At 38.7% G+C, this 10,426-nt stretch overlaps 1 long non-coding RNA gene across 3 annotated transcripts; it reads right to left on the bottom strand.

Annotated features, from left to right (window-relative positions):
* Positions 1-4,784: 4,784 nt before the first annotated feature.
* LOC9269353 (uncharacterized) lies at positions 4,785-10,188 on the bottom strand. Of its 3 annotated transcripts, none has more exons than XR_001548474.3 (4): positions 9,870-10,188; positions 7,748-8,566; positions 6,235-7,463; positions 4,785-5,049 (listed from the first exon to the last, which is right to left on the bottom strand). It is a non-coding gene; the product is annotated as an uncharacterized lncRNA (long non-coding RNA). The 3 variants fall into 3 exon arrangements; XR_010734362.1 differs by having other exon boundaries at positions 6,235-7,940; positions 8,196-8,566; XR_010734361.1 differs by having other exon boundaries at positions 6,235-8,566.
* Between the last annotated feature and the right edge of the window lie 238 nt (positions 10,189-10,426).

Genomic DNA, 10,426 nt, shown 5'->3' with positions numbered 1-10,426 from the left:
CTAAGCAATAGCTCGAGCACCGAGTGCCGAAGGTTCGTAACAAGAGATTGCGACCCAAAAGCATGCCATGAGGAAAAAGTATTTGGAACACTTCCAACCCTTATAAAGATTTCCAACCATATTAGAACATCCCTAGCAATAGCCCATAGTTTAGAGCTCCTAAAAACTAAATAGGGGTTATCCAATTTCCTAAGGAATAATGCCTCAAACTTCAGCACTACTCTCATTTATTAGAACTATTTTGTTCTATTCTATTTCAACCCTGCCTTAAACTAGGGCCTACGGCGCAACACAGCCTAATCGGTGCAAGGGACATGAAGGAGGACAGAGAGAATGGTGGAGGTGCTTAGCTCGGGAGGCAGCCGAAGATGGCATTGTTGCACTCTTCATCCGCTAAGGTCTGCACAAACAGTGGTATTGGAGTTTGCAAGGTGTGGTAGAGGTTTGAGAGGGTGGGGAGGGTGGATGGTGTAGAAATAGCTAGCTAGAGAAGGACCGGTGGTGCAGGGATACCGACGGAGGACTTTTTAATTTTGCTCTCATTGTAGGTGTTTGCTATAACTTGTTTTTAGCTTTAACCCCTCAGAATTGTTTGGGGACTTAGGATTGTGTTTAAGGCCCTGTTTAGATCCCACCCAAAAATTTTTCACCCTGTCACATCTAACGTTTGAACACATGCATGAAGTATTAAATATAGGCTAAAAAATAACTAATTGCACATATTGCGACTACTTTGCAAGACAAATCTTTTAAGCCTAATTGCTCCATGATTCGACAATGTGGCGTTACAGTAAACATTTGCTAATTACGGATTAATTAGGCTGAATAAATTCGTCTCGCGGTTTACTAACGGATTCTGTAATTATTATTTTATTAATGCCGAACACCCCATGCGACACCCTATATAATACCTGATGTGACACGCCTAAAAAATGGAGATACTCTTTTAGGAATCTAGTCTAAAAGATAAATTTTAGGAATCCAGTCTAAAACCATCTCTCCAAGAGATGCCCAAAGATGGTCCCACTATTTACCTACACCTAAAACTAGAATCAATCTGAACCAATTTTGGACACCTCCACGCACTCCCAATTGATGAAATCACGGGAGGTTTTTGCCGCTCACGCCTTTTCTTCCCTTGTCACGCGTTATGACGAGATGGATGAACCCTGGAGTGGCCCTACCTGCCTCCTCGATGTGCCTTGCAGACTTGCCGACGCCCTCGCCGTGGGCTGCCGTAGCTGCTAGGCACGCGAAAGATCACCCTACTGCACAGCATAGCTGAGCCGCTAGTGCGTGATTGGTTGGCAATTCCCAGCGCCAATCTCCCTCTTACCGGAAAAATGGAAAGACATAAACGGTTGAAGCAGGATCTACTTGAGATGATGTGGCATATTTTAAAGTTATTGAAAACCAAATTTATGGGCACTCTTGTAGTAGAAAGTGATTTTTGGGCCCAATTTCTTTTGGGATGGTCCCAATCCAAGAATTTTATGAGTTAAATTTTAGGATGCTCTGGTAGACGGATAATTTGATGTGTTGCCATCGTCAGTCGACAAGGAAAAGCCAAGGGTGAAATGGACTTCTTTCCAATTCAATAACCGTCGAGGTAATAAGATCTTACTAACCGTCGAGGTAATAAAATTATGCTAGTGTAAACGCACCCCAATCGCGGCATTTAGGCCAATAATTAGCCTTTTCCTCAGCAGCCACGTGAGGTATGGTGTCTGATACTCTACATGCGGATGTGTGTCTGCTGGATACGCTTTACTACCGGAATCTTCTAATGTAGCCAATTCTTAATGATGCATTATTGCTAATAACATATTGGCAATGTTAAGACACTGCCTCTCTTCACACATCCCAAGACATATTCCCCCATCTAAATTATGTGCTAATATTCAATTACACACCTTTAAACAAAGTAGGTAGCTACTCATTTTGTCGATTTTTAATCAGATGGGTGTTAAAAACTACGTTACTAGTGCAGAATAAAACAGTTTGTGCCAGCACAGATGCAGCTCGCCGCCAAAGTTCACATGCTTTTAGCCACCGATAGTTTATACCATGGCTTTCTTTCATAATTTTCATAGTTTTTTAAAAATATCTTATATTCTTTGCACTCTCTGCTCGTTTAGATTATTAAATTTAACAAGTTGATACTGGTTTGAACATTCAGCACTGACCAGACATATAGATAGATAATTTGCTCTACTTTGATTCTTTGAACCTTTTTTGGAGTATATAAATAAATGCCAGTATAATTTGACTAGTGAAAAGTTGAAGTCGGCATCTAGTTTGGCTACTTCATACTTACAACTAAGCTCATGTGGCAGCAGTTGATTTCCTCCTTGACAAGTGGGTTAAGGTTTGGACCTCTTTTTCTTCTAAGATTATATGGTTGATTCGGACTTGTTGATATTTTAAGTTCGTGCCTAGTTTAGCTCAAAACACATTTTTTGGATTGGATAATTATTCAAAGACACTTTTTGTTGTAGTTGTCAAAATATTACTAGAGTGAATTGCATTTTTGGGGCATCTTTCACTGTTAAAGTAACTTTTGGCCAACTCTATATTTATTTTACTACCCTGACTCTATTCCTTAACCATCCATATCGTCTTCTCCAGGAAAGTATGGCTTGGTCGTAGGAGAGTTCGCTGATGCGTGGTGGCGATGTGCTTGATGTCGTTGGTGTGCTAAAGGAGAGTGATCGGAGTGTTCCAAATTGAAAAAAAAAAAACCTAGGCTAAAGGGAAAAAAAAACAGTACGGGGCAAATGCCTTGTAGCATTCAACCTAAAAAAGGTAAAAAAAATGTAAATGATGATCCAAAATAAAACTTTGGGAGAAAATATATGGTGCAAATTACATATCTAGTGTAAAACTACTGTAAGATTGAGAAGTAGAAGCCTGATATTTTTTTTACTCTCAGTAATCTGGTTAATTATAAGAGTAAAAATTTTACTCCAGGTGACATGGACAAATATCATACGTCTATTTCTCGATCCCATGGTAGTTTTCAGATTTACACTACATATATGGTTTATATTATATATTTTCCTAAACTTTGGTAATAAAAATTGACCCAAGTTACAACTCACTCATATTACTATAGTTACTAAAAAATAGTCCTAAGTAACTACTCCATATTTGAGAGAGAGGAGTTCAAGCAATGGATGCTCTAACAAAGTCTTTTTTTTCCCTTTCCTTTATAGATTTATCAGTGGCTAATGCGATAGTGAGATTCTCAATAAAAATCTAGGAAGGCTTATTTGTCGGGTTGACGATGGTTTGGTCAAACTGCCATGGTTCATAATTTTCATAAAAACTTTATATATATAAATTTCTTAAAAAAACATTTCAAATTTATATTTCAACTTTATAATATATAGTTAGGGTGAGTTTGAGGAGAAGGAGTTTGAGAAGATTGGGAAGATACGCAAAACGAGGTGAGCCATTAGCGCATGATTAATTGAGTATTAACTATTTTAAATTTTAAAAATAGATTAATATAATTTTTTAAAGCAACTTTCTTATAGAAAATTTTTATAAAAAATACACCGTTTAATAGTTTGGGAAGCGTGCGCGCGGAATACGATGGGGCTTTCTCACCCAATCCAACGAACGCACCCTTAGTTCGTTTGTACATTCGAATTATTATCACAAACTATACAGTTATTCATCCATTCAGCACAACACTCTCGGTACCTCTTTCAAGGACCGGGAAAATAATTTGGCTATTTTTCCATCGAACCAGGTTTTACCATGAATTAAACAATCCTATAGACTGTTAAGTGTTAACCACACAGCCATGAACACTATAACGTAGAGGACTTCCATTCACATAAATCTGAATAAGGCTAGATTAAGAACAAACTGTGTATAGGCAAATGCACAAGAAAATGGCCAACGAATGATGCGTTGGGCGTTGGCATTAGCTTGTCACTTGAAATGAGTTGAAATTTAGTTGTTTGTGGCTTAAAGAAAAAATATAATAGCGTCACATCCTTTAAAATCCAGAGGAATGAACAACTCGTGAAAACTTTACAAGGCATTTGTAGGAAACAAAGTCTAGAAATATAAGATTACAAAAACAAAGAAATGAAAACATGACATATGACCTCACAAAATTTAAATCCAAAATCCCTATGGAAGAGCCTATTCTATCTGAATTCCAAAGAAACCCATGTAAGGGTTGTGATCCTCTAAATGAGGCTTTATAATCAAGTGACTAGTTCATTTACATTGTGATTTCTACTGTCATTAAGCAGGAAAGTTCCACCGTATTGAAAGGTACAAATATCTGGTCATAATTCACACACGACTCTTTGGAGTATTTTCTCCATCAATTTTGTTGCAGTAACCTAATAAATTGAAATGTTACAAGTATACAGATCTACTTACTATTTTTTTAAGAATTTAATTTCCGTATTTTAAATAGCTGGTCCTTAATGTGGATCTTGATCATATGCCCTCCCATTAGATTAAAATTGAGGATTTACCCTCATGGTCCGCATGTCAATGCCCTCAGATAAACCCTACATGTCAGTGACAGAAGAATAAATCCTCAATTTTTGATAAAATGGGAGGGTATATGATCAAAATGTTCAAAGACATTATTAGTTAGAGGGGACAGAATAGTTTGCCCCGTAGGCCGACAATTATTTTTTGCCGAAGAGGTAAAACTTGCACAGGAGATCACTACAATCCGGAGCCTATTGCTCGTATAGCTCAGAATGGAAAATGATAAACGTCAAGAAAAATCAGGAGCCAGATACTTGTACTAATGCAAAACCCAGCAACAAAAGTTCTTGTGATTTTCTGATAATAGAGATAGTGTAATCGTACATGAGCAGATAATTTGCTCTAACAACCTCAGGTATATTTGTATTGAACATATGATGCCTACTAAAGATTTCCTGGAAGGTCTCTTGCAATTGGAGTCTCTTATTGTTGTGCTGGTTTCATGGTTTAGCAAACAAAGGCAGTAAGCTTGAGGCAGCAACTGCATAACTTGCGGCAAAATCATTGGCAAGATCATCATCCAACCTGAAGGAAGCACATCATATATAGGAATAATAATCAGCATGAAAATCATGATATAACTGTCTCCTCACCATTAAGTTGTTTGTACTGATATCTATAATAATTGTTACAGACTTAGACTATTTGCCATGTTTAGACCTTAGAGTACCATAGCGAAATGGCTGAGCTTATGTGATACTCAGGTGAAAAAGTTTTACTTCTGGATTCCGGTAGCTGTTTCAGTACGTATTGAGGGGGTGTTTAGATCTAGAGGTGTAAAGTTTTAGCGTGTCATATCGGATATTATATAGGGTGTCGCATGGGGTGTTTGGGCACTAATAAAAAAACTAATTACAAAATCCGTTAGTAAACCGCGAGACGAATTTATTAAGCCTAATTAATCCCGCATTGTCAAATCATGGAGCACTTAGGCTTAAAAGATTCATCTCAAAATTAGTCGCAATCTGTGCAATTAGTTATTTTTTTAGCCTATATTTAATACTTCATGCAGGTGTTCAAACGTTCGATGTGACAGGGTGTGGTGTGGGAACTAAACAGACCCTGAATGTCAATCAAGGACTAGTACAAGTAATATGTTCCTTTTACAGTATTAACGCTATGATTACTCTAATATTCCTTGGACGTCATTTACTAATGCTATTACATGCCAAGGTGTTATTATATCAAAGTGAATTCAGTTCCGGGAGATCTCATGCGTATACCCATTTCCACATGTCATACCATACCATGAGAGTGCCAGTTTGGTATGAGTGAGTTCATCCTATGGCGCTTTATATGTATTGGATAGGTTGTTTCATCATGTTTTTTTGTCTTGATGGTGAAAGTTCTCGCAAATGTGGAGGTCTAGCTTGAAGGTCATCACATCAGAACACTACTACTCACAAATACATGCATTATTTTAGTAACACAGCCTGTAAACTGAACACACAGATAACACATTCCACAGGGATAGGTAGGATCATATCTTAGGTGATGCAGATGTTCCCAACTTTCAAACAGTGAAATGACTAGATGACTCAAGAGATAAAAAAAATAGAAAAAAAAAGAGTCAAGGATAGAATTGGCATCAAATTTGTTTGTTATAAATTCTCTCTTGTTAATAATTCTTCTGGTTTCCTAGTTAACAAGAACAGCAAAAAATTAAGACAAGTAAACCTATCTTTTCCATAGGTTGTAAAGAAATCTTACAAGTTTCTCGCAAGTTATGCAGTTGCTGCCTCTAGCTTATTGCCCCTGGTTACAAAACCTACAAGAAGAACTAGTAAATGTTAGCACAATCAAGTGTCAAGTATTGTCAATAACAAATATAGTTTTGCTATGTTATTATTACTTTATTAGCCATCCGAAGTGGAAAATATGCATCACACACAATGGAGGCATCTCCAACTCTAAAACCCCCAGTGAGGTGACTTCACTTAAGGTTCCATATGCAGTATAGTGGCACCTTTGCTTTGTTGCATCTTGTAATATACTTATTTTTTATGATAGATGGTAATAAACTTGCTGAAGACATCTTTGGTAGATCAAGCGTACATGCATGTTAAGTGCACCTGATATGTAAATAATACCTGAACCAGCAAGATTTTTGGAAAGGAAAAGTAACGTTGGCATTTAGTATGAGATTCCCATGTATCAGAAAAAATCAAACTGGTACCACAGATCAAGCACACTATGTAATTTAACAAGATCTGTGCTGCCCCTTATATTCTATGTTCCACAAGGATCAATATTGACATGGAACAGTAAAGGAAAGCAGATCTAGGTGAACAAACCAAAATATGTGTTATATACTTGCTGTGCCAACCATTAGATCTAGGAGATTGACACAGCAAGCTTTTGAAAGCCATAGCTGCAAACCAGCAGTCATGCCAAGATCACAGATGGCTCGAAAGTAAACTTAACGTAATTAGTTTAATTAATTACCTGGATATATAGATCAGATCTCTACACCCACACCATAGTGATTGAGCTTGTTTACCCACAGCTTATCTTGACCTCTCATCACTTCTAACCCTAGAAGACTAGAACTGGAGCAGGAAGAATGCTGTGTTGGTGCAAAGAGGGGACGAGACCAGGTCTACTTTTATAACCGAATGGGCAGATATGAGGAGAGGAGGCAGCGGGGGGAAAAACAAGGAAGGGAACAGGGAACAATAGGATGCAATTATTAATTCCAATGTGTTTGAGTTTGCTGACAGGAAAAACTCCCACTTGCGTGGAGTAGCTTCACTCTGCTTGGATGCTGCCCAGTTTAAAATTAGTACAATCTTTTTAATTTGCACTGGCTTTGTGTACAGAGAAAAAAAATAAGCAAGAACTAATAATTAGCAGAAACAGGTACTGACAGACAGATAGATGGCTCTTATAAAAATATTTTTGTACCTGTACGTTAGGTATGATCTTGTGCGTGCAAAAACCTGAAGAAAAATCAAGTGGTTAAATAACCTCTTGGTTTTGTCGATGGACTTGTATCGTGTGCCAGGAGGATAGACTTATACTGTGATACTGGGTAATACCAAACTATATTGTTTGGCTGTGGCTTATTGGGGCTGACTAAATCAGACATATTTCTAACTGGACAGGGTGAGGTCATATAAATATCATTATAAAGCCAACAATCACCAGTCATGGTTAATAGTAGTAACAGGTGTTGGAACATGGTAAATTGATAATAACAAATTCACATGCATAAGACATGTACCTATACTGTGTACTTGGCTGCATTTGTTTACTCTTGCTATTTGGGCTGGCTGCAGCTTCGCTGAAGCTGCGTGCGAGGGACACCATGGTGCCGAATCTTTTCACCTATTGGATTCTGCTCATCATGCTGCCCTTAAACAGGGCGCACCATCCCATGCTGTGCTTTTCATCACGAGCATTTGGATCTCAATCAGCTTCATTAGAAAAGGAAAACAGTGATTACAGTAGTTCACAAATGACAATTTGACTCGTCAAAGTCCAATGGTGCAGCTACAGCTAATGTGCATACTTCATTAATGCTGCTGATGAGGCACTACATTGATTTTTTTTATTAGGTTGTCCCTTCCTAATGCATGAGAGCTTGCCATGCCGATCAAAAGTTGAAACGGCAAATTTCGTACTCTTAAATTTAATTTCAATCTAGCAGGAGAGTTATTCAAATCATGCACCTGACAGAATGGATGGTAATAGTTGCAAGATCGAATCACAGAAAACCAAGCAATCCAAATGACAAGCGAATAAATCTGAATCAGCAGTAGAATATAAACTCACAAGATTAATGTGCATCTGCCAATTCACCATAGTAATTACATTAATCCAGAAAGAGCATCTATTACCACAGTTGTAGCATTGCATGAGCTCCAGATCTTAGTTCCATTCTATCAGCCTTCAAAACCCAATTAAATACTTGCGATGATGTCCCTCCCACCAGTGAACTAATATCTCATTTACATCATCAGGATGTCTTCAACATGAACCATAAACTGAATTTATGAAGAAAGCAGATCACAGGAACCTAAAAGCATGCTCCCATCTTTTTCTGAAAGAAAACAATTGTACATTGTTATACTGTCAAGGAAAAAAGAAGTAAGAGGATATCAGTCTACTGGTGTGCATCATTATCTCAGTGCATTTGCTTTACATAGATTCAGATAACCAGATCATTGCTTCAACAAGTTCCCAAGATCAAAACATATGTGGTTTTCGTGAATGTTGCTTGATTGGGTTATATGAAACATCACCAAAATGGAATCACTGGACAAACAAACAGGCGAACTGGCAGCCGTTTCCTATGGCTTTTCAATCTGTCAGACTCAGCTCCAGAAAGTTGAATCATATATAATTTTGTCCTTCATCAACTTGATACCATAGTTGAATGCATGATCCAATGCAATTGTTGTGAGTAATGCTTTACTTTTAACTTTTGACAAGTTGTTAGTAGAAATATAGGTAGACAAATTGCTGATAATTAGCATTTTGAACTGAGACAGCAACAACAGCAGGCTAAACAATTAATATAATTTTCTGCACCCACGTCAGGTTCCTGATGCAAATGTCTAAGGGTGTCCTAATACAGGGGCAACAGTTGATGGTACGAATTTTTAATGGTGCATTATTGGTGATGTGAGAGAGTGTTTGATACTCCCAAAACATTCCATGCCTTCACCTTTCTTTAAGCAAAGAAGGAAAGCTTTTCGACATATGTTAACAATAGGACTTAACTTTAGAGGACATATATTATTGCACATTTGTATCAAGTAGTTGATGGTTATGAAGTGCTGAAAGATTTTTCGCGATTTGGGAAATTAGTTGGGCTAGTTATGATGATTAGAAATCTTTTGGACAGAACACTCCCAACTGCAAAAGATACACGCATTACGATTTATCTTTGCGAGACCTTTTCTTGGGATGAATTGAAGGAACGAACCAGACCACATTTCTTTTCAATTACTCTAAATTATATGATGCACAAAAAGGCGCATAACTTGAAAAAATTAACAAGTGAACAAAAAATCATAGCTAAGCCTCCTAGTTTTAAAGCTAATGTGGCCAACAGCTAATGAACTGTCATTAAGTCGGCGATTTAGCACATAATAAACAACAAGTCTCCCATCGTCCCTATGCATTCAGCTCACGTAGTGGGATATTTACTCCAATTTAGTATTCCCAGTCTCTCAAAACCGGCGCCGCAGTTGCTCAGCTGCGCCGTCCGGTGTCGGCAAAGCATTTTAAATTCAGTAAGTTAGCTTTGAATCAGCACTCGCGGTGGGCAGCATCCTAACCCCAAATGTGCATCAAACTATCAAAAAAGTAGAACAGATAAGAACTACGAAAACGAATACCTTAATCCCTCGTCACCGAAAGCCACGGAGAGGGTGTACCGGGAGGCCGGGGCAGCGCCGTCGTGGTTGACGAGGTCGAACAGCGCGATTCTCTAGGTGGGAACAGTGCCGCGGCGCGCGAATCGGTGGCGGCGACAGCTTCGCCACTGGCGGCTGGTCGGCCGCTGCTCCTCTATCCAGCGGGCGCCCCCATCGAGCGGGTGGGGTGGGGCGAGACCTGGTCATCGCCGGAGTGGGCTAGGGTTTAGGCCGCGGTATTTGCTGGAAGCCTACTCGCCGCCGGCGTCGTCCGCCGCCGTCGCCGACGAAGACAGGGAACGTCTTTGAAAGAGGCTTCCAGCCCATTTTTGTGCCGACTGGTCAGAAGATGGGCCGGAAGGCTTACAAACGAAACGATATAGCCCATTCACATAAGAAATAAGTCTAGTTCACGTCCCTCAAACTTTATGTAACGTCAATACCGGAAATCTTAAAACCGGGTCAAATTAGGTCATACTCCTATAACACTATGGGTATGTGGTTTTGCCGGCATGATATCCTAGTCAGTAAGAATAAAA

The sequence above is a fragment of the Oryza sativa genome, chromosome 8 (assembly GCF_034140825.1).
Source record: "Oryza sativa Japonica Group chromosome 8, ASM3414082v1".
Classification (NCBI taxonomy): Eukaryota; Viridiplantae; Streptophyta; class Magnoliopsida; order Poales; family Poaceae; genus Oryza; species Oryza sativa.
Note: the sequence above shows the minus strand (reverse complement) of the source record. Positions and strands in the feature narration are given on the sequence as shown.